The following is a 23,605-nucleotide window of genomic DNA, read 5'->3' as shown; positions in this document are numbered from 1 at the left end:
TTTCAGCCACAGACAGTGTAGAGGTAGCAGTCTGTAAGGTTTTCTTTAGAACTCGCAGGAGATGTGGGCTGGCAACTAATTCGGACACTCTATATCTCAGTTTTATCCTGCATCAGTATTGTGTTTAAGCTACTAGGTGTTAAGAGCAGGCTAATTTGGGTTATATTATGAAGAGCTGCATTGAATTAATAAACTTTGCAGTGAACTTGGTTTTAAAGAACTCAAAACAAGAAAACCAGAAACCTGTAAATTCAAATACACAACAGAAAGTGTATTAAAATCGTTTAAGAAAGAACTGGCTGACTGCCTGCCACCCTTAGCACCACATAAAGTTGCAGAACACCGTCACAAGAGGTGGTTGGCTCACCTGCAGGGGGGCGAAGGCTGGAGGGGTTGCTCCACTGCATGCAAAGCAAGAGGCAACTTGCCCAGAGCATCTGCTATCCATCTTAACACAAGAAAAAAAGGTTGTTGCTCTAAAAGACTCTCTGAGAAGTGTTTGCCTGGAGTGAGCCACAAAAAGCAGTTAGTGAGCCTCCCATCACAGCTAAGATACTGAAACAAGTAAGGAATATTGTTACGGGTTTTTTATGTCTTTAATTTTGGCAGTGTGTTTCCTTGTTTTATGGTTTTGTAGCCTGGCTTCGCGGTTGCACTATCCTGTGTACTTATATGAATGTACTGTATTACCTTTACATCCTCCCTAGGAATAAAGCTACCCACAGGTGAGCTGGCAAACAGCATGGCACTGTGCTACCACCCACCTGGCAACTCGTTAAAGCCCAGGCACTCTGGCAGTAGGACATTTCTGAGCACTGCTCTAGGGCATGCAGAGGGTAACAGGGTGTAGTTCCAGTAAGTTGCACTGTTACTAGTTAATAAAGGGGGAGGACTGAGTGGAAGAAGCCTCTTCTGGGCATTTATATAAGTGAATAAACTCCTTCCAGGAGAGTACCAGCACTCTCCCTGTGGGAAGCTTCCAGGCTCACAGAGAAGCATCTTCCATGGTGGAGCCTTCATTAGCCACCCAGCCTAGCTGTTCAGCGCTTGTCCTGGCTGTTAGTGAAGCTGCTAGAGAAACAAGTGGGAGACAGTAGCATTAAGCAAGGGATGGAGGCAGAGAGAGGTGCACATCATTGCTGCATGAGACAACCTGTTAACGGTGTGTCCCTGCTGTATTTACTTCTAGCCCATAGTGAGTGATGAGAGAATCAATAAGCTCCTGCTTACTCAGGTCCCTCCCTGGAAACCAGAGCAGATATTTGTAGTATGAATTCTGCTCTGGCTACATTTGCAAGAGACCCATTTCATGTGATAGTATGCCATAGGGAGACCTTATGGAGATCTTATGGAGAGAGGCCAGATCTTTAATGTAGTACTTTCAATCACTCAGCCACAGCCAGGTTGGTCTGGGACCACGTGGAGTTCTTCTCAGCTGAGTTTCAATTCAGAAAGCACCTAAATTCATCCTGCAATTCCGAGTCTGCTGGACTGTGAGCAAACAGCAGGGCCAGAGGGTTTGAAAAGCCCAGAGAGAGACTAGCAGAAAGGTTTGTTTGAGTCAGGCTGCCGGTGGCTGTCCTAGTGCCTGGTCCTTGATGTTTGGGAACATGACTTGCCTTTGCTACCCTGGAGGGTGAGTAGAAGCATTCACACAGAGCTCTCCTCAAACCCCAAATGACAGCTAAATGGCAGCTGGTTTATTGGCTTTGCAAAAGCCCATTGCGGATCCTGCTTTGGCATAGACCAGGGAAAGTGGGACTGGTGGCCATCGCTAGGAACTGACTTTATGGGGGGCTAGAGAGCTGGCAGGCCTGGGAATGTCTCCTAGGGTTGGTGCTTGGAGAGAAGGATGGAGCTAAGATGGACCCGCACAGAATGCATGGAGGGCAGGGAGGAGGGAGGTGTGGGGATGTGCCAGCTTCTGCAGGGTATGCACTGAGCCGCAATAGTCTCACCAGGACTCAGGGTCCTAGAATTTCTACAGCTTCTTTAGAAATTGTACCCATCAGAGTTGGGTGCCAGACGTTCTTGGAGACAGGTGTTGCTACTACACATGGAGGAGATGGGAACGGTCACAGAAGCATCTAGTGAGTCTGGCTATAGCCAGCCATGCTGGTTGCTTGGCAGCAACGCAGATGCTTCCTCAACAGAGCTTAGCTCCTGGTTGTGGCAGGTACAGTCTGGAGGGCTTCCTTCATGGAGTCTGTCAAGGTGGATTTAAAGAGCTCTGGACCTTCATAGGCTGGATATCAGGCCAGAAAGTTCTTCCTCAGGATCCCTAGACTGTAAGGCAACAGTGCTTGGTGCTGGGATTTCTCTCCAGAGACTGGGAGAAGGTAGAGGACTGTAAGCCACCAGTGGTTCCTCAGTGGCTTGGATGCCAAGGAACTCACAAGAGTTCTCATAAAAATGACTTGCTGCCATCAAGATGGATATAGGTTCCTGAGCTGCTTTGTGTTGGTTTTGGTTTTTTTTTCCTTTTTTTCACTATTCAACTACCTTGTTAAATATGTTATTCAGCCAGATTTCTGCTCTACTGTCTGACATTGGGATTATTTTTTTTTTCCTTTGCAAAATCATGTCAGTTGTTGGGTAGTCCTTCACTGACCTTGGGGCTATAGGTAGATCTTCAAAAAATACCTGACGCAGTGCTAGAAATGGGAGAGCAGCTTTGCAGCCTGATGCCAATGGAAGTTGGCAGGGGGATGGATGCCAGTGAGAATTTGGTGTTCCAAGGTATCAAGGCATGGAGGAGCTTGTGAGGCCTTCTGAAGGCTGAGGCAGAGCCAGCTCAAGCTGATTGGGTCCATATAGTTTATAAGGGTAGACTGAAACACAAGACACAGTGGAGACTGTGAGCAAGTGGTGACTCCGGGCTTGCCTACAAACTCAAGACTGAGCCTAAACAAGTAGCTGTGTAATATATGCCATGTGGGAGCTACTGTGACAATAAAGGTGTAATTTGTGTCACGTAGGACAGATGTTGTGCGCTCATTGCTGTGTGCCCGTATTGTGTCAAGAGATGTGAACAGAAAAACATTTTTAAACTAGTTCGGCATCTGACTCTTTATATCAAGCCTTTATGTCACCCACAAAAAAGTCAAAAAACCCCTTCAGAGAGACAGGTGGTAACAAGTGAGCTTTAGATGGGCATGAATTGCTTCTTACCAAAGGTTTGGAAGTGATGCTGTGATTTTTTCTGCTTACCCATCTCTGCTGGTGGTGTCTAAGGCACTTCCCCAGAAATGGTTCAAAGGACACATTCCATATCCTTGGATGCTGTGATGAAGAAAAGTGATTTCTTCTCAGAAGAAAATATGTCTTCTAAGGTGAAGGACTTCTAGTCATCAGTCTATACCACTTGATAATCTGCTACAACTATATATAAGGAAAAGTGTGGTTGTAGAAGAGAGGAAAAAAATGTAAGTCAGAGATTTTCCTTGACATCACCCAATGGAGAAAGGTGTGGGAGGGCACTAGAGAGGGAGGAAGAAATTAGGATCTCAGGGAGACCCAAATGGAAGCCCCAGCAACTGGAGGCTGCTACTAACTTCAGTGGGGTAAGTATATGGTCTAAATATTTGGATGAAGTTTCAAGAAATTGGTGGAGATATATTTATAGATGGAGCTTGAACAATTGCAATCATTTGTGCTCTGTTTCATGAGTGCATACAACTAAAGCTATGCTACCAACTTCAATTGCATTAAGAAGGTGTCTTTTTTACCAGTGACAATGAAAACCAGAATTTGGCTTTCAATTCCTTTCTGTAAAAATAGCTCCTGCATTAGATTTTCCAATAGAAAAGTTGAACGTTAAATTTTTTTACAATCTACACCTGTAAGCATAAACACGTTTGCTAAATATATATACATCCTGGCTTGTTAACAGACATTGCAATAGCCTACACCCTGTTGACACAATTTTTCAGCCAGTGGGGTTTCTTGTGGTAATGGGCAAAAATGCAAAGTGGAATGAAAAACAAAGCAGAGGCCAAAAGTCATGGAAAGAACATGGAATGAACAAGGGAGAAACTATCATTTTCCTAACAACCTCAGGGGCTGACCATGATGTTGATTACTGCCATAAAGTGTGTAAAGATCTTCACTATCTGCCAGGAGTTTTCTGATATGCTGCAACGAAAGAGCTGCTTGATTTTGTTCATTTGTAGAGCAGAAACAGCAAGGTCCATTCTGCAGGGGTAAGAGACACTGAAGGAAACATCTTGTTTCTCTCCTGGATGCTTTTCTGAGGCAAAAAAACAAATAGAAAGAACTTATCCTTCCAGCTGAGGAACAAAGTAATTGTGAAATGATAAAAATGCTGGCACAGATTTAACCTCTGATTTTGATCATAACCCTGCTTCTGTAGGATTTTGGCCTGGAAGTTCAGTATGTAGGATGATAACAGAAATTAATATAACAGTAGCTGTGGAGTCTCTAACCAAATTGATAAAACTTTATTTCTGGAAAATTCCAAGTGATCATTCATAAGCCCTTCTCTCTCTGATAAAAATTAAACTCTATCCATGATCAGAGCTGAGGTTCTGAAGGAAGCAAAGATAAAAAAGATTGTTCTTTCTTCAAAAGCAATTTTAAAGGAGGTGTTTGCCTTATCCTTACTTGCCATAATCCCATTTTGTTTTAGGACCTTGACAAAGATTATTATCTGTCTGATTTTTGTGTAGAAAAAGCCCTCAGAAAAGTTACCTTTCAACGACTCCCAGTTGTTGATCTCCCTATCAACCTGAGGAGATCCTAACATAGGGAAATTATTTTTCCCCCACTAAAATTGCTCTCTGCTCACAAGCTCTCCGACCACTTCCTTTTTGTTTGTAAAATGAGGCAGATTTGAAAAGCCTGTGTTGATCTGGCAAAGTTTGGCAGCTTTAGCTAACTTGGAAACTTGAGTATTTTTAACTGAAATTGTGAAGCTACTTGTGGCTTCTTTATTTTTTAAAATTTAAAGCATATTAATATCAAGTTCTTAATGTAAAAAGACAAAGCAAATGTTAACATTTTTCTGTCTCATGGTTTCAGTGGCAGTATCTCGGTAAAATGAATTTTAAAATCTCTTTGATGAATTTCTTCTTGGAGGCAGCTGGTTTTCCTTTCTGCACCCTCCTATGCTATGCAGTCAATCCTAAATAATTGTCTAAGAGCTGAAAGTAGAAGATGTGCTTGTACATGTTGCACAGCACTCTTTTATTTCAACAGATATTTTTAGAGCCTTTAACTTCAGAGAATACACATTATTAAGTATGCCGTATGGTGTACTGTCTACATTTCTATACTGAAATGTTCATATTTTCTGTTGATTTCCTCTCAGCGGGTTAGGGATTCAGTGGTGGTGATGCTGGGTGTCCTGAAACCCTGATTGATCCAGTCTTCACTACATAAGATTAACTTTCAACCAAGAAAGAAACTTGATGGCTGAAAAACTCCTAAAGAATAAGGTAATCCAGGGAGGATGTTGACTGTCTCATACTGTTTCCCCCATGACTGCTAAAATCACGTTTTACATTTATAAATAATGTTCACCCGCTGGCAAAAGTGATCAGGGGATTTCAGGTGCAAGTGTGATCACTGGGTCTACCCTGACGTTTCCTATGCACTGTTCCAGCTGTAGTTACAAAAAGTGGTGGGGAGCGCATGGAGGGTGACCCTGGACCCATGAAATCATGACTGATGTGTTGCTCCATGCTGGCCATGAGTGCCCATCAGGCTAGCACCAGGTGGTCTTTGCTCAGCCACGGCAGCTTTGCGCACCATCCTGTGGCAGGTGAGGTGAGGATGCAAAGCCACCACACACTGAGAGGGGCCCACAGCCCAGGACCACAAGAGGAAGGATACACCGCTGTTTTCTTCCCTTGGTCCCAACTGGGCAAAAAAAGATTGTTCTGTAGTTCAGGATGATGTTAAGGGATGGATGATGATGCTGTCTCCATGGATGTGAGTTCCTGCTGCCTGCTCAGTTCACTCAGCTGAACGCCCTACTGTTGACTTCAACATTTGTTTTGCTTTTTCCCCTCCTTCAGTGTGCACTTTGGTTTCCATGACCAAGGGAAAGATGTTATCAGTCAAACCTGTTTTTTCCATAAACCAGAGACAAATATGTCCTAAAATGAGTCCTGCTTTCCCCATGGAAACCGGAGGCTTTTTTTCTGACTTTGTGGATTCCCTGTTGACATCATTACATAGATATTAAAGTCAAGCACTTTCAGAGAGATTAGCGTGAGGGGACATAAATCCAGACACAACAAAAGAAATTCCAGTTCCTGTGACAACAAGAAAGGAAGGAGAGTGGCCATTTCTTGTACAAGAGCAGGAGCAGCTGCCTGATGGCGTTTAACAATTCCCTAAGAAGGTCCATGTGCCATAGAACTGTAAGCCTGGAAATTGTTGCAGCGCAAACAAACTAGTAGGCTGCAACAAGGCTTTACCTTGGGTCAGATTCTACTGTCCATGCTGTTTCTCCTTCCTCCAGAGGTCAGACCACACGGCTCCTCCCCCATCTGACACCTTCTCCCACCACCCTCAGGGCTATTTAACCACTCAGTGGGAACAAGCTACGGTTGCACATCGTCCATGTCAATCAACCCACTGCCTCTGAGGCAAGGCCACAGCTGCATACCATCAATGGCACTCAACCCACTGCCTCCATTCCTCTGCAGAAATGGGACATCAGGATATCAGTACCACCATTCATTACGAGAAATGTCTCAGCTAATTCAGAAAAAAATCCTCTTTGTATCTGGCAAAATCATTATATCACTGTCAGTGATTGCAATGAAATCACTTATGCATGCATAGCTATGTATTATATTATATGGTTACATATAGGAAAGAGCTCCAAATAAGTTACTGCATATGTAGCAAAATTTAACACAGGTCACACTTCACTGAAAAGGAAGTAGAGGTGGAAAGTAGATGAATTGAGGTCAGTGCTGCATTAGATGTCCATCAGACTCTGCCAGCAAAGTCCAAAGAATACATCTTGCAGTTCATCAGGGAATGAAATTTAATGTAAATCACACTGGTTTTCATCTTTATAGTAGAGATCGCTAGCAAGATGATTTCCAGATGAATGTGCCCCCTTCAAGTCTCGGTGACTTTTGACAAATGAGAATAAAATTACCTTTAAAATCAGGATCCCTACATCTCTCTCTCTCTCTCTTTTTTTTTTTTTTTCTCAAACGGGAGCTACCTGAGTCTTTGTGTACATGTGGATTTATTCTAGCCCATGAAAGACTGTTAACTGTTTTGCATATGAAGAACTCCATCAGGTTCAGGCTTCTGTATGCAAAGTCAAGTATGAACCTATGTATACACAAGGAATGTTTGGGGTTTCTTTCAGTGGCCAAAATCTTCCATCCAGAGCACCATAAAGTAGGCAAAACATTAGTTCTCAGTTTTCATAGCAAGTGAACAGGGCCAGACCCTGCTGTAACTCAGAAAAAGACTCTTGCCAGGTCCTATTCTATCAGACAGAATAGCTGGAATGGAGTCAATGACTTCAACATTCACAAATGAGGGTATATTATAGACCAAGAACTTTAAATTTGTTTTTCTACTGGCTGCTTGTCCATGCAGTCTGTGGATCTATTGGGACAGTCATCCTTTTCAAGATATTTTCTTGCATGTACGCATTTATCTGTAGGACAAAAAAATAATTGTTTGCTGTTGGAAAAAGTCTCTGGATTAGTAAGTGCCCTCATACTACACTAGAATGTGGGTTATCGAAACTGCTAAGAGCTCAGAAATGTGCAGTGCAGATATCTTATTCAGGAGGAAAGGGTAAAACCTAGGAAACGGTGCTGTAGAGGAAAGGACAGACACAAAAGTTTATTTTGAAAACTGTCCTGTGTCCCTTGAGTCAAGTGCTTTTCACTATTTGTATGCAAACAACAGAGATGAGCAAATGACTCAAGCTAAACCTGGTCAAGGGCTAAGATCATTATCACCTCGAATCAGAAATGGATGTTCTCTCTTGGTAAAGAGAGAAAGACTGGATGCATTGCAGGTGTTTTACATCTTCTTGGCAGTGCAGCTCAATGTACATTCATTTATTCTAGGCAAATTCTTGTTTAAAGGTAGAGGTGAAAGCAAATCTAGTCTCTTATTTTTTTCTGGTGGTCTGTGTGCTGTGTATGGCTGCTTTGTTGTGTGCTGCTTTACGGGTTGCGTGTGGAATACACACAGCAATCCTGGGAGCACAGGTGAAGGCGGAGAAATAAAAGACAAGACAGATGTATATTAAGGATGATTGACACTGTGTAACAATTGTCAAAAAAATGTACGCAAAAAGGATTTTTTGCAGACCTTGCTGGGAAAGAACAGCAAAGGAGGAACAGCAAGCACAATACCATCTTCAGCAGATATTTGCATCTGAGAGACTTGAAAATGAGAGGATATAATGTAATGACATTATCTCATTTTCTAAGCAAACATACAGGCCCGTACCGGCATGGCTGCCCTTCTGATGGTTTGAGAGCCTTCCCATGCACTCAAAGGCAGAGAGACAGGTCCAGGGCAAGAACAGGACAGCTCACCCTGCCTGTGGGGCCACGTCCCTTGGGACTATCCCTGCTGCAATATCACAACCAAGATTGGGTTGTCACCCTGTGCTCCCATTAAATCTCTGAGCTGATGGCCTCTGGCTGCGAGTATCAACGCTACAAATGTGTACAATGCACCAGCCTTGGCAAGCCTCAAGGCCACCTGATAGAGTTCGTGAAGTGAGAGATTGTGCAAAGCCCTCACGCCATGTCTGACAGACCACTCGGTATATAACCAGCCACACAGCGACCTCAAAGTTGATCTGGAGCCAGTTGCTTTTCCTTCAAAGTGTAAGGTTTGCCTAAATCTATTTGGACAGAGGATTTAGAAAATGTGAGAGGGAGAAGGAAGAAATATTCCAGGCCAAGAGCCAAGTTTAAAACTGAAAGAAGGGCAGAGATGATTGAATATAATTCTTGGGAGAACTGTACGCTGGCATGCCTCAGTTCTTGAGGAGGCTCTTCAGCAAATCTCCCCTTGATAATGAGGCTTAAAGCTGCAGAGGTTGAAAGGTCCTGGGTGTTTGACAGACTCTACCGTAACAAACACCTCTCGTGGAAAAAAAATGGGTAACAATTACTCCCTGTAAAGAATGTTCTTTCATCCACAGATCAGAAATATTGCAAGTTACAACTCATTAAAAAGATTCTCTCTGGGCTCCTGTCCAAAACTAGTGCCACCTTTCTCCAGGCATTTGAGTAAATACAACTGCCACTGTCAGTGCTCCCTTCTTGGGGAAAAATCCATTGGTGCTCCGTGGCTGTGGTAGCCAGCCTGCCACTAACATATACTTGCACTTTCCTATTGCTGCCTGCAAGATACTGCCAGGCTGAACAAGCTGCATGGCTGCGAGCTGAGGTATCACAGCACAAGTTATTCTAACCCTGCTCACCTCCCAGGCATTGCATGGCGCCGGGTGTGGGTTATCCAAATGGGCTGTGGGTGTGATACAGGCTAGCTGTGTAAATGCTAGCACAGAAGCAGAAAATGTTCTAGCTCAGTCACAACAATGTCTTATGGCAGCACAGTGTCATTTGGCTTTTCCACCACTGCAGGTGCCCAGGGTTTCTGTGAAATTCAGGGGGAGAACAAGGCTGCTCATAACTGGATGAAGACCGGCCAGCCTGCTTGGAGAAGAGTGCCAAAGCTAATAAGTAGAAAATGCAAAAGCATGTGGCAAGCCTGAACTCGTGCTCCTTTTGGGAGTGTAATTCCCTTACAGCAGGCTGCAGTGCTGCAGCAGTCCCTAATAAAGACTCATAGTTCTCTAACCACCCATGGATTTGGATGCTGACACAAATCACAAAGGATGCAGCTAGTGAGGGGTTGCTTATCCCGTTGCCAGCACCACGCAGTCATTAGATAAGGCTGAAGTAATTCTGGTGCCAGCTCCAGAGGTGCTTGAGGAAACAGCTAAACTTCAGTGTTGTTCAGATGCCTGTAGGATTAGGTAGCCGATGAGCAGGCAGTTGAAGTCAGGGACTTCTGTGCCATTCACTAGACAAAACAGAGACTCAACCTTTCATATCTGGAAAAGATTTAACAGATGGGTACTTTGTGTCTCACCAGGGCAGGTTTGCCCACTATTTAATACTACTTGGCACTCACATTGTGCTAGGTAAGGATAAAGTACTGTACAAATATTAGTTAACCTTTGCAAGAGTATGAGAAGTTCAGTTTTCAGAGGGGAAAACCCAGAGGGCAGAGTTCTTAAGCAAGGTCACATACACAGCATCACTGTTGTTTCAGTATCTTCTGCTTTGAGAGAAGATCCTTGGGAGGAGGGGAATAAATTGAGGAATGGGGACCTAGAGGGGACCTCTGAAATGGCTGGTGGGTGAAGAAGAAGAGAAGCCTTTTTCTAAGTCAAGCAAAGCCTGAGGGATGTTGGAGAGCAGGGGTGGGCTGCAGAATATGCTCGAGGCCAGCAATAGCAGGTGTGCTGGTGAGATCAAACCGGAGAGAATTGCTTCCAAAACAGCCCTGATACACAGGGATTAAAATAATTGAAAGATTCCTGACTATAGCACCAAGCACAAGGTGTAAGGTTTCACCTGTATTGGTCAAATAACTGTTCCAGCAGCGGCACTTCAAATGTCAGCACTTGCCAGTATTTGCCACTCAGTGGCTGACTTAGCTGAGGGTCTGGTCCTGAGATGTGAAGTGTTCCTTTGTTATCAAAAAGGGAACTATGATGATAAACATACTGGCAAAAATGAGTGGGACATAATTTTAAATGGTGGCAAGTGTGTATCATATCCCCTTTAAAAACCAGGTACAGCAGAACCTAGCTTTAATTTCACTGGCGCTTACTGTACGGAACTATCATGTAGAGATGTGCAGTATGTTGCATAGTAATACTGAACCCACAGGCTTCTAAAAAAAACTTGTGCAACAAAAAGTTGTAACACAAAAAGGATTACACAATTAAAAGAACTGCAAAATGTATTCTACCAAATGAACTCTCTCTTTCTTTCTTTCTTTTTTTTTTTTTCCCCCCCCTGGAGAATACTTTTATAAATTAATAAATGAATTCTTACAAATGTTCTCTCCTGAGACACTGCTTACCTTTGCACATCTGGTAAGAGCCTTGGAAAGAATTTCATGCAGGTGCCAGTTGAAAAAGTCACCTGGAGTCCTGGGATTACTTCTGGCTTCCTATTCTCTGTTTAAAGCAAAAAAATGATGCAACTTGACAGTACTGAATTACCTCGCTGCCCAGAAAGGCAGTTTTTAAAGATTCAGTGCCTAAATAAGATTTTCAAATAGTTTTTACTGCTTTTCTTAGTACACAGCCCTACATGTTACTGCACAGGCAGGAGACTTCTCAGCATTTTGCCTGGATAACAGCAATATCAAAGGTATCCAACTATGGGTTAATCCCAGTTTTATGAATCTGCCATTTATCTTTAAATCATTTTTCCTTCTGCAGCAATTTGCCTGTTCCTTTCTACTGTCTCTGAGTAGCCAACAATTATGTATGCAGAGATCAGGAGGAGTATATTCACGGAATGAAGCTGGCAGCTTTCCTTTGAGGGTGGGGGAAAGGTGACCACTTAAGGAGATACTAATGAGAAGGAAAACAACAGTTTCCTGTCAAGGACAGTTGTAGGGTCAGAAGCACAACTTGGCCCTTATGTCTCTGAGACCTGTCCAAAATTAACAAAACAGAATTGCCTTGGATAACAATGTCGCAAAACACAGTGCTTCAAATGAGCTATGTAATTCTGCCAGATTTTATCTTTACAAATAGCCACTTTAAACACACCAGTGAACTAATATAACTTCATAGACTATTATTCTTAGGTTGTGGAATATATTAACGTATCAACCCAATGTATTAATATTGTGACTTATTAATATATCAACTTCAGTACTCGATTTGGCCAATACTGGAGCATGATTTCATTGGCTTACTATACCTTAGTTACAAGTTCAGTACAGCAAGCTTCCTCCCTCCTTAAACTATAGTTCTTCAGGACATCTTTCTATAAACTAAAGTGTACATTTCAATGTCTGTGCTCAGTAAGGTATTGTTAACTCCATCAAAAAAAATCTATCTATCATAGTACCGTTTGGGAAAACTAAACCTATTACCAGAAAATTCAGCTCTTTTCAAGTTTCAAGTTTGCATTTGAAAAGTAGGCCATTAAAATAACAGATGAGTGCTGCAGAGCACAGATTCCAAGTGACTCCTCCCTATAGATACTATGATAGCTTAAAAACTGGAACCAAGTCCTTCATAAAGGAACAGCTATAAGACAAGCAGGTTTTTTTCAAAATGCTGTTTGTGAAGAATTTCAAAGACTGAAAGACCAAAATTAATTTTAAATTCCATTTTAGTAGCTACAAATAACTTCTTATTCAAAACCAAAATCAAGGACAAACACTATTTTGTTGTACCCTGGGCTTGTCCACTGAAGTCACGGAAGTGCTACAGAGAACATAATTTAGCACATGATAGATTTGTTACTTGACACTTGCATATAGCTCTTGCATGACAGTAATCAGAATGATTGCAACTGTACACCTGCAGAACTTTGTTCTTTTTCCATTGATGAAAATCTGGGGTGATTACATTGATACCTATTGGGGCATCCTAATTCAGCAATAACGTCAGAGCCAAATTTGCCACCCCACTATTTAGTTCTTCACCATAGTCTTAAACTTCTCAGTGAACTGGAAAATGTTTATGGGGCTACTGCTGGGTTTGGCATGCAGTGTTGGCCAAAGAGCAGGGTTGCAAAAGTGTCTTTAAAAGGACCTTACAAGAAGAGGTATACCCCAGTGTTACGGCATCGCTTTCTCCCATGATAAGCTTTGGAGTCTTTCCAGAAGCTTAAAGATAACCAGGTTGATTCTAGACCCCAGAACTCCCTCCAGCACCTAGCTGCACGCTGATATCTGTAACACAAGCGACAACACAACATCTGACGTATCAGGTAGAGAGCCCAAGTATACTGCTGACACCTGAAGTGCTTGCAGTTCCCAACAATCTTTTAATTTTCAGGCTCCATTTCTTTGTGATCAGTTTGTACTTGTTCTTCCACCTAAGCAGCCCTCCTGCCTCCTTGATGTTTACAACCATGTATTTATATGCATCAGTCCCCTGTTCTCTCAACCTTCATTCTTCTAGTATAAGCAAGGCAAGCAGTTTTAGGGTCTTTCCCCAGTTCCTCATACTGCAGTAGCTGCTTGTTGTGCCTTTCCCAGGTCAAGATCCCCTTTCTGGGGCAAGGATGACCAGCACCGTTTGTAACATTCCCTGTCAGTTCTCACTTGGTCTTTGCAGGTGAATTAATATTACATGTTCCACTTGTTGCATCAATATATCCGTTCCATATTGCAGACGGCTGCTCAAATGTATTGTGAGACTGGCTGTATCAAATTGGGAGCTTTTAGATATCCTTTGCTCAGCTTCTATGTCTGCTCACCTTCTGTGTACTCTGGTTTACAGTGGAAGCATTTTTGATTACTTCACCTAACTCCATGACCCCAGACACCAGGGAATCAAAAGGAGAAAGTAAGATAAGGAAGCAAAGGCTGTCACGTGTCCCCTGCTGAAGTAAGCCATGGTGGAGATAAGCTATCACAGCACCAACTGTGTCTCTTGGCTGCAGACCATTGCTCTTTTGGCAAGGGTAGAAGGGAAGCTGCAGGTATCCCACTTCAGTCTGGTACCCCAGCTGAAACGTCTAAAGAAGTAGTCCATTCTTAATTGCCAAGCTGTAAGCTCTGGTGACTGAACTGAGGATGTATACCCTGTCCTCCAGCTGTAATGGAGCAGAAAGGTTTGCTGGAGGGAAGGGAGAACAGCTGAGAGCAGCATCAGCTTCAATTACCCCAGCAAGAATCAGCACCGAATTTCTGCTAGAGCCTTTAGTGCACCTGTTATCATCATTGATAGGAGAGGAAGTTAGTCCCTCAGCCCAAGTGATGGAGGTCTCCTTTATGGGCCTGAGAGCCTGGTATTCAATCCTGGCCAATAGACCTGCCAGAGGAAATGTTAGCCCTGGCTGCAGAGAGCAAGAAGCTCATTTGCTTCTGAAGATCCAATACAACCCTCTCTTGGTGTTACACAAGACAGCAATGTAATAGATGTAAGTTATTGATTTATCCTTCAGCTTCTGATCTGTCCTTCGTTTTATTAACCTAACTTTATATGACAGGTTTTATGACTGACAGAAAAATGTAATTCTATTTCCATTTGCAGGAAATATTCCTCATGCCCCTTTCCCTAAAGGACAGAAGTGATCAGTGACATAGTCTCTGTGTCTTCAGCATCATCTCTGATCATCTGTATCATCCAGAATCAATCAGATTGGGCCAAAATCATTGCCCCACAATCAGAGAATCAGAGCAGTTTAAACAGAAGTGCAGATGCTGAATAGCAAATAACAAACATTACTGTTGCTCATGCATGAAGAAGAGTTTGTATGAAGAGCAGCCACACACCAAATATCTATTCAGACAAGCACTTTTGTGAATGCTCACAGATAAGAATGATGGTCAGGCTGGCCAACATCTGCTTCAAATATGAACAAATATTCATATCTGGCCACTCATGTGAGTTTTCTATCCCATTTGATCTGAAACACTGAGAATATATTCAAAAGCTGCTATTTCCCACCTCCTGTTTGCTGATGGATTCCTCTCCGGCATGATGGTTTGCTACAATGTATCACCGAAAGATAATGACACTTCGCTTAAGCACACTGCATTCTCATAAGATAACAAAATTGAAAAAAAACAGTAGTACATAGTTTATAACTGTATCCTACTTCTGCTGTCAGTCACTAAGATTGATGGACTGTCTTCTGTTTCTTTCTTTTCATTCATGAGTGTGTTTTCATTCAAATTATTGATTTATTGTGAATCTAATGATTCTTTTCTGGTTTTCAACTTGAAAAATACCCATGCCCTGACTCATTACTGTAGTATTTGTCATCAGAACAACACCATCAATCATTTTAAGTTTAAGATTAGCCTGGGAAGGTGGAGGAAGGTCTAGATGATTTAAGCCAATGTGCAGGAGAGATCTGAGAAACTTTTCTGCTTTGGAGACACGATTTATTTAGACAATAATAATAAGGCTTTACTGAAATTCAGTTTCTGTAGAAGGTGGGTACTGTGGACTGTGGGTTGAACAACATTACAGATTGTTTAACGTGTAGAGAACTTTGGAGGTATCTATCTATGGGTTTGTGTATTGTACTGCCAAGAAAATCTTGTATCAGCTTTAGCTTTGGTTTTCATGTTTAAACTCAATGGCTATCAATAGTTGTTAAGTGAAATATTCAGCCAAAGACCTGGAAAGACACCTTTGATAGTGTGGAATCAAACGCGTGGTTTATCTCAGCACAGGGAGAGAGGAGAGTCACGGCTTGTCAGAGTCGCAGGGAAAAGCCACAAGAGAGAGCTTGGCTGTAGGTTGCATCATGGTGGAGACAAGCTCATTAATAAGGTCCCTGGCTGGCTGGGCATCCCAGGATTCTGCTCTGACAATCAGAAGCTTGAAATTTGGACATAGAATGAAGCAGAGGAGTCAAAGATATAGCTTGCCTGTAATTATATGCCTGCTCAGCCTCTATTACCAATCCCCCTGCTCTGGCTGTTGACACATAATACCAGTTCTGCCCTGTGGAAGTATCTTTACAAGACACGAACACACAAAAGTAGACTGAAGAAAGCGAGCATTGATTCTCACTTTCCAATGAAGTCAAGGCACTTTGGTATCTAGTCTGAATTTCATGGGCTTGGAAACTACTGCACTCATGAACTTCATTTTGAATATCAAGATGATCTTTTAAATCTAACTTCTTTTATGCCCAAGAAACAAAATAAATAAACCCACACAAAAGCTATATTGCCTTTTGCATAATAAATAATTTCAGCAATTTCAGATTCTTCCATTTTAAAAAGAGCAATATATGGAAAAATACACAGGTCCAAATCAATCCTTATTATAGAATAATATTTACCAATTGCATTTCTGTGAGGAGTAATTTTTTGGTCTATAAGGGTCAGGTGAACAACTGGTCCCTTTCATACAGGTACTACTATAACATATCTTTGGTGATACTATAAAAACATCACTGAAAACCAAATCTTATCCAGTTTTGTTAATGAGCCACTTAGCTGGTGTCTAACACACTGTAAAGTGAGGCAAGGTGAGCTCCTAGACCTTGTACCCACAAACTAGGAAGGACTGGTTGGGGATGTGAATGCTGGGGGCAGCCTTGGCTGCAGTGACCATGAGATGGTGTTCAGGATCCTGTGCGGAGGAAACAGGGCAATTAGTAAGACTGCAGTCCTGGACTTCCAAGGCCCTGGGAGCAAGAAAGGAAGTCTGGAGAAAGGAATACTTTCTCTTGGTTAAAGAGGATTATGTCAGAGATCACTTAGGCAATTGTGACACCTGCAAATCTATGCACCCCGATGGGATGCAACCCCAGTGCTGAGGGAGCTGGCAGATGTTATTGTTAAGCCACTCTCCATCATCTTTGAGAGGTCATGGAGAATAGGAGAGGTACCTGAAGAGTGGAGGAAAGACAATTCATTCCAGCCTTCAGAAAGGGCAAGGAGGAGGAACCAGAAAACTACAGGTCAGTGAGGCTTACTTCCATCACTGGAAAGGTGATAGAACAGCTCATCTTGGAGGTCATCTCTAAGCATGTGAAGGAAAAGTTTATCAGGAGTAGTCAACATGGACTCACCAAGGGGAAATCATTACTGACCTATCTGACAGCCTTCTAGGATGGAACAACTGGTGGGTAGACAAGGGGAGAGCAGTGGATGTTGTCTGCCTTGACCTCAGCAAGGCTCTTGCGCCTGTGTCCCACAACAACCTTACGGGTAAGCTCAGGAAGTGTGAGTTAGATGAGCGCACAGTGGGGTGGACTGAGGGCTGGCTGGCTGGCCAAGCTCACAGGGTTGTGGTCGGTGGTGCAGAGTCCAGCTGGAGGCCTGTAGCCAGCGGTGTGCCCCAGGGGTCAGAGCTGGAGAGGGCCCAGCGGGGGGCTACAAAGATGGTGAGGGAACTGGAGCATCTCCCTTGTGAGGGAAGGCTGAGAGAGCCGGGGCCGTGTAGCCTGGAGAGGAGAAGACTGGGAGGGGATCTGGTCAATGTCTACAGATACCTTAAGGGCGAGTGTCCAGAGGACGGGGCCAGGCTCCTTGCAGTGGTGCCCAGGACAGGACAAGGGGCAACGGGCACAAACAGCAACATGTGATTCCATGTGATTTATTAGGTTTGGACTGATCTCCAAATTCTCAGAAAAGTGCAGAGAAGTTCTTTATATATGTCTTAAAATTTATTTTATTGGGATACTGCCAGTGATACCACAAGACAGAAAAAATATTAACATTGTCTTTTTAAATTAAGAACCTGAAATCAGTATACATAAATTTAGAAAAATAAAGAATATCTAGCTTCAAACTTTCAGTTAAAGATGGTCAAGCTGCCAAGTTAGCTAAGGCTGCAATATTTTGCCAGATCAACAAAGGGTTTTCAAATCTGAGTGTAAAAAACAACAGCTTGAGGGAGTAATGTTATTGATCAAGCAAAATGTAGAAATGCATACTGACACACCGTAAGGAATTGGTGGTAACTGATGTGTGCAGTCTTCATGTCCATGATATGCCCACAATTCACTTAATAGAAGAGAAAACGGGGACTGGTCCTGTTGAAATGCAGATAGCAAGCTGTGCTCCATTGCCATTAAGATCAGGAAAACCACTGTTCTTCAAAATTTAACTTTTCAAAATGACTTGAACTACGCCATATTTTTTCCCCAATATTTCCATAAATGACTGACTCTTTTAACTCTGACTGACATCTTTGAAAAAAGAAGTTTCAAGCTGTGGTCAAAAACTATACCTATACTCAGAATATATTTTGCAAAGAATAAAATGTAGCTGATCTTTTAATGTACTGTAATTGAAAATAAGACAGAAGACTAATAATTACAATATCAAGTTTTCCTTAGTGGATGGGGTATATATTGCTGCTTCATATCCTGCAAAATGTTGAGTAGAGCACCATTATTGCAGTAACCAAGTTCTCGTACTACAACAATGGCATTTGCCATTGTCTTCAAGTGAGGGTGGGAAATCAGGACAAACCCATAATTAGGATCACTGTAATTTTTTACAGTGAAATTATTTGCCTCTTATATGTTAATCCTTTGAGATTCCAAATTGTTTCTGTCTCACCCTTCCACTTAAATTAACTTATACCAAACACAAAAACACAGTTCTATTTGGAAAAATATTATAAAAACAACACCAAAAAGTCCCATCAATCCTCACAGTTTACATTTAGTTTATACAATACTTACAAAACAAAGAAACACACCTATTGCAGAGAGCATATGGATGGAAACGAGCAGCCGTTTTAGAAGCGTTTGTCCTCTACACAACTATTATTTTCTTCCAGCAGTGAATCTGTACAAAGGTTTCCTGCACAGGGAATAAATTAATGGATCTATTTAAAAAGGACAAATATTATACTACAAGCCATGCTCGTGCTATCACGGCCAAACAGATGCTAGAGAAGTAGCACTTGGACATTGTTTTTGCAGAAACAAAAGGTTTATCACTGGAGTGGTAGAACGTTAACAAGAACGCTGACCTACTTACACATTATAACACTCTGAGGAGTGTCTGGGGAGATAGGAGACCCTGGAGCGGGGCATGTTTTACAAGCCAAGTCATGAAACTATGACCAAGAGCACAACTTTCCTTGTAGCAGCTGTTTATCATTGACAGAGAAATATTGGGCAAGTTTATTTCCGTCTCAGTACAGATATTTAAGGTTTAGTTGCCTAATTCTCCACTGCTTGCTCTAGGCTTCCACTGCACTCATCAAGGAGCAACCCACACATGCAATCTCTCTGACCTACTTCAACTACCTACCTCCAGCTGAGATTAATTTCTCCCTGGATGCGCCTGCTTCTCCCAGCTGCCTATAGCAGGAGGCAGGGTAAACAGCTGAGTCTGACAACTGACTTTTTGAGATCTGACTGAGACAGATAGATAGATACCACCCATGGTCTCACAAGAGTGCCTCCAGGTGTTACAAATATCTGAGCTAAGTCATGTAAAGAAATGAGCACATTCTCACAAGTTTCTTATGAATGTGGCTAATGAAATTACCACCAGCTGAATTCATATGGGGTCTGTCCACACTGCACCACAGACTCTCCCTGCTGAGCGAATGGATGAACCACCCAGTTTTTCCACTTAAGATATTCTCATAGCTTACACCATAGTGAAGTCTAGACATATCTGAAGTGGAAAAGCTGGATAGCATTACATCTGCTCACCATGCTGATAAAGTGATGGGAAAGGTGTACCCAGCATAAAGAAAATAAAATAGCTGAAATAAGTTCACTGAGAAAGGCAAATGTCTGTTAAGCAAAGACATCTTCTCTAGGGCATTAAGACCCAACTGCTATTTAAAGTAGTTAATGGTATTTTCTCTAAGGCTCTAGAATATATTTACCAAACCATAAATGTCACTTTGCAGTAGTGTAAGGAGGTTATGAAAAACTGGGTTTATGTTATTGAAATTACACAAGAATACAGTCAAATTTACTATTAGGCACAAGTTGCTTCAGCTCAGGTGATTCTGCTGCTGGTGAGTAACAAGGTATGACAGTGACACAGAGATACCCAGTTAGCAGCACATTATCTCAGGGCAGTAGCACAGCAGTGTATCACACGTGCACATCATTGATGGCATAAATAAAACAAGCTGCTTTTTATCACTTTGCAGATAAAGCAGGTAAAAACCAGAGAATAAATTAAACTGAGCTAAATTTTGTGTATAAAAAAAAAAAAAAAAAGACAACTAAAACTCCCAAACTCATGAGTGAGCTAGAGTCAGCTTTAAATCCTATCAAAACTTCCCTCAACCAATCTCTACAGCTTCTTAGCTTAGTTTGACAGGTGCCTGCCATGGTATGCCATAAAACCATGAGGGAAAAATAGTTCCTGGCTACCATTACGCATGTGTTTCCAAAGTAGCTGCTTCTTGGCCTGGGTTCTTTTTAACAAGTTGGCACGTTGATGGATTGCTGGGTTTGATAGCATTTCTGCTTTTAATGTCTTCATAACAGATTGTCTTGCTTGGGAGGAAGCATTAAACTCAGTTTACCTAGGGACAGAGGAGAGAGAATTTAACAACAGGTAAATCTCCAGCATGGTTCAGAGACATTTTGTTTCTCTGTGTCTCCTCTTACATGAATCAGCATTAAATCTTCACCAGGAAAATGCTAAACAAGAACGAGTGCAACCCTGTCTCTTCATGAAACTGGTCTTGTTCCTGGCTTGGTGCTCTGGATCCAAAGCCTGGCTTTCCAGTGGGCACTGAGGAAGGCATTGGTATGGTAAAAACAATTAGTTTCTAACATGCACATGAGATTCTAGTACCTGGACTTAACCTACCCAATGTGCTAACCTCCACTTCAGGGAAACAGGTGCTATATCCCAGCTCAGGAGTTAGTGCTGTTCTGTTTTACACCATTTGGAGGTTAGCTCGTCAGAGGGTCTATTCGTTTGGCACTCTGTGCTCATGGTAAGGCACCTGAATGAAGCCGAACAAGATGGGGTACACAGATATGCACACTGAGAAAGTCTGATGTGATTTTGCTGAAGAAATTTTGGGCTCTTCAGCATGTTATTCATTTGTTAGACTTCTACTGTTTATATAAACCTATGTTATTTCTGAAATTAAGTTTACAGGCTCATACCTTTGACATACAGAGCTATTTTGGTTCAGTATTCTGAGTTTTAGTCTATTAGTCAGCCATAATATATTTTAACATGCAAGACTGAAAACCCCAAACCAAGACAAATAAAATATATACGCACTTGTGTCTCTGTGTGTATATACATTTCCCTCTTTTCTAGAGTTAGTTTTAGTTAAAAGATTCGTAAAGCTATTTATTTTGTAATTGGAAAAGAAATAGGATATTCCTGTGAGAGCAGCAGAAAGCTAAAATAATGCTTCACTGCAGAGCTTTTTATTCCTCCTAATGCAGCCACCACTGAAAGCAGCTAGCCGAGGTGAGATTTTCTGGTAAAAATTATGCTCTAAACAGCACAATGTGAGAGTGCTGCCATGGCTGATAATAGATTGTCAAAATTTGGACATGTTAGATACTGAAAAATATACTTCAAAGCACACTGCAGAGTGTTCTTGTCAGCTTCTAATTTCTGTGACTGTTTTATCTTTTTGCTAGGAAACACAGGCTTCCCCTAGCTCTTCCTACCCTCGTTCGTTTTAATGCTGAGACTTAGATGTAGTGTGCTCAGCGCAGCCTGTGGAGGACAGTCATAATGTGAAATGGCACGTAAGGTCTCCTTGCCCTTCATTTCCTTCTGTCCTTCATATGGCTACAATGCACAGCTCCCAAAAGTCTTCGGGCTTTTCCAGTTCTCAGGGCTCTGCTGAGTTAACGGGTGCCCAGGGGCAGTCCTTGCACTGGCCATCACAATGTGCACACCATTTGCAGTGCCACCATGCTGCATTGGTTGCATTGTTTGTGGCACTTATCTCTGCAACCCTTTGACTGATTTTATCCCAGTGCATTGCAGGGGATTCCTGCTGGTTTGCTGTCCAGTTGCTCATGATTGCTAGCTTAATCTGGCAAAGATAGGGGTGGCTAAAGGTGGACTTGGATTATGTCTGTGGAGACTCTTCCTTTGAGAGTCACTTGTCTCGTGATAAGAGATAAGATAAAGAGTGCTAATTCCAGGATCTCACTGTGTGTCTCTGCCAGACTTTCTGTTCCATTTCCTGCCACTTACACTGTTTCCCCTTTTGACTCCACCTGGCTCCAGACACCCCTTTAGTGATATGCACAATAGTTGATACAAAGTTTACTTCCAAATTCAGCCCATTGAATTCTGCTGCCACTTTTACTTTCTACATGCTCTTAAACTTTGCTGCTTCTACTTTAGAGTGAAACCCAAAGTACCCCACAAAATTTTTAGTTAGTGGGTTAGACAAGAGGAAATGGCATCAAGTTGCACCAGGGGAACTCTTAGATAGGATATGAGGAAAAATTTCTTCACCAGAAGGGTTGTCAAGCATTGGAACAGGCTACCTGAGGAAGTGGTTGAGTCACCAGCTCTGGAGGTATTTAAAAGACATGCAGATGTGGCACTTAGGGACATGGTTTAGTGGTGGACTTCTCAGTGCTAGGTTGACAGTTGGACTCAATGACCTTAAAGGTCTTTTCCAACCTAAATGGTACCATGATTCTATAGTTCTATGATTCGTGGCAGCTTGGAGCAAAGAATGGAAAGAACATGTTGTTCCTACCACCCACCTGGCTCTAGCTGAGCTCAATATTAAAATGCTGCTCAAAACAGGAGGAGCAAATTAGCACAACAAACTCACAGAGGCTTCTCATTAGCTTAGAAGTCCCAGGCTAGCTTCTGGTTTGTCTGGAAGCTAATCTTATGGGATGAGGTCTCCATGTTCACAATGCTGCTTGAAAACAGTTATCTCAGAGGTTTTGCTGGGGATGGAGCTGGAAGTGTTTTAAAATACAGAGCTCTCAAAGCCTAGCACATCTTAGCTATTGAATGCTGAACTGAAACTAATTCAAAATTATCAAGCAGACCTTTATGACCTTTGAGAAGGCAGAGGCATGAGCAAGCACTTTGGTGTTTCTCATTCTGCTCCAGTTTGGGGTTTGCCCGTAGAGGTTTAATTTTGAGGGCAATGCACTGCCTCTTGCCTTTTTCTGTTCAATGGACATGAAACGCCCAGCCTCAGAACAGCCTGTAGTGGCTGCCTGTCTCACAGCACTGGACATCAAAACACTGTCGTACTCTTGTCTAACCCATCTCCAAAAGAGAATGAAAAGTAAAGAGTGAAAAAATATTCTGTAAGGAGCCACAGAGCATGGAAATACTGGCAATCTTCAGCTCTCTCCAAAATGAAATCTTCCTGTCCGGTGAAAGGACAGAAAACCTAATAACTTGGATCTGCAGTCAAATCAACAGCGGATGGAGTTATACATTGCTTCAGGCCACACTTACTTAGGGATCTAAATATGGGTCTAGGTACCTAACCTCAGGCATAAAAGCAAAGCTCAGACCATAAGCGAGCTCATAACTAATTTTCTTTATTGAGATAGCAGCTCGCTTATGATGAAGGCTATGCTTGGTCCTACATTTATAAATAAAACCCCATTAAAACAGTAATTCTGTTGCTGCTGAACAGTTCAATACAGCAGGCTAAATATATCCCTAAATCAATCTAGGGTAGAAAGGTTTGTGAAGTTACTTCCTTTTTTTTTTTTTTTTTTTCCCTTCAAAATGAAGGTTTACATGCTGCTGTCGTTCACAAACCCTACACGTATCAGAAAGCAAGATATTAAAATAATCAGATATGGGGTGAAGTGAAAAATAGAATAAGACAGTTTGAGGTGTGATGGATTGTACTGTAACTATCTAGGATATCTCTTTTTAAACATGAAAATGCAATATTTTATCTTGGATTTTAAAATACATCATATATGATTAAGTT

The sequence above is a fragment of the Falco rusticolus genome, chromosome 6 (assembly GCF_015220075.1).
Source record: "Falco rusticolus isolate bFalRus1 chromosome 6, bFalRus1.pri, whole genome shotgun sequence".
In the NCBI taxonomy this organism is placed as follows: Eukaryota; Metazoa; Chordata; class Aves; order Falconiformes; family Falconidae; genus Falco; species Falco rusticolus.
The sequence above is the reverse complement of the archived record's forward strand: the minus strand, read 5'-3'. Positions refer to the sequence as shown.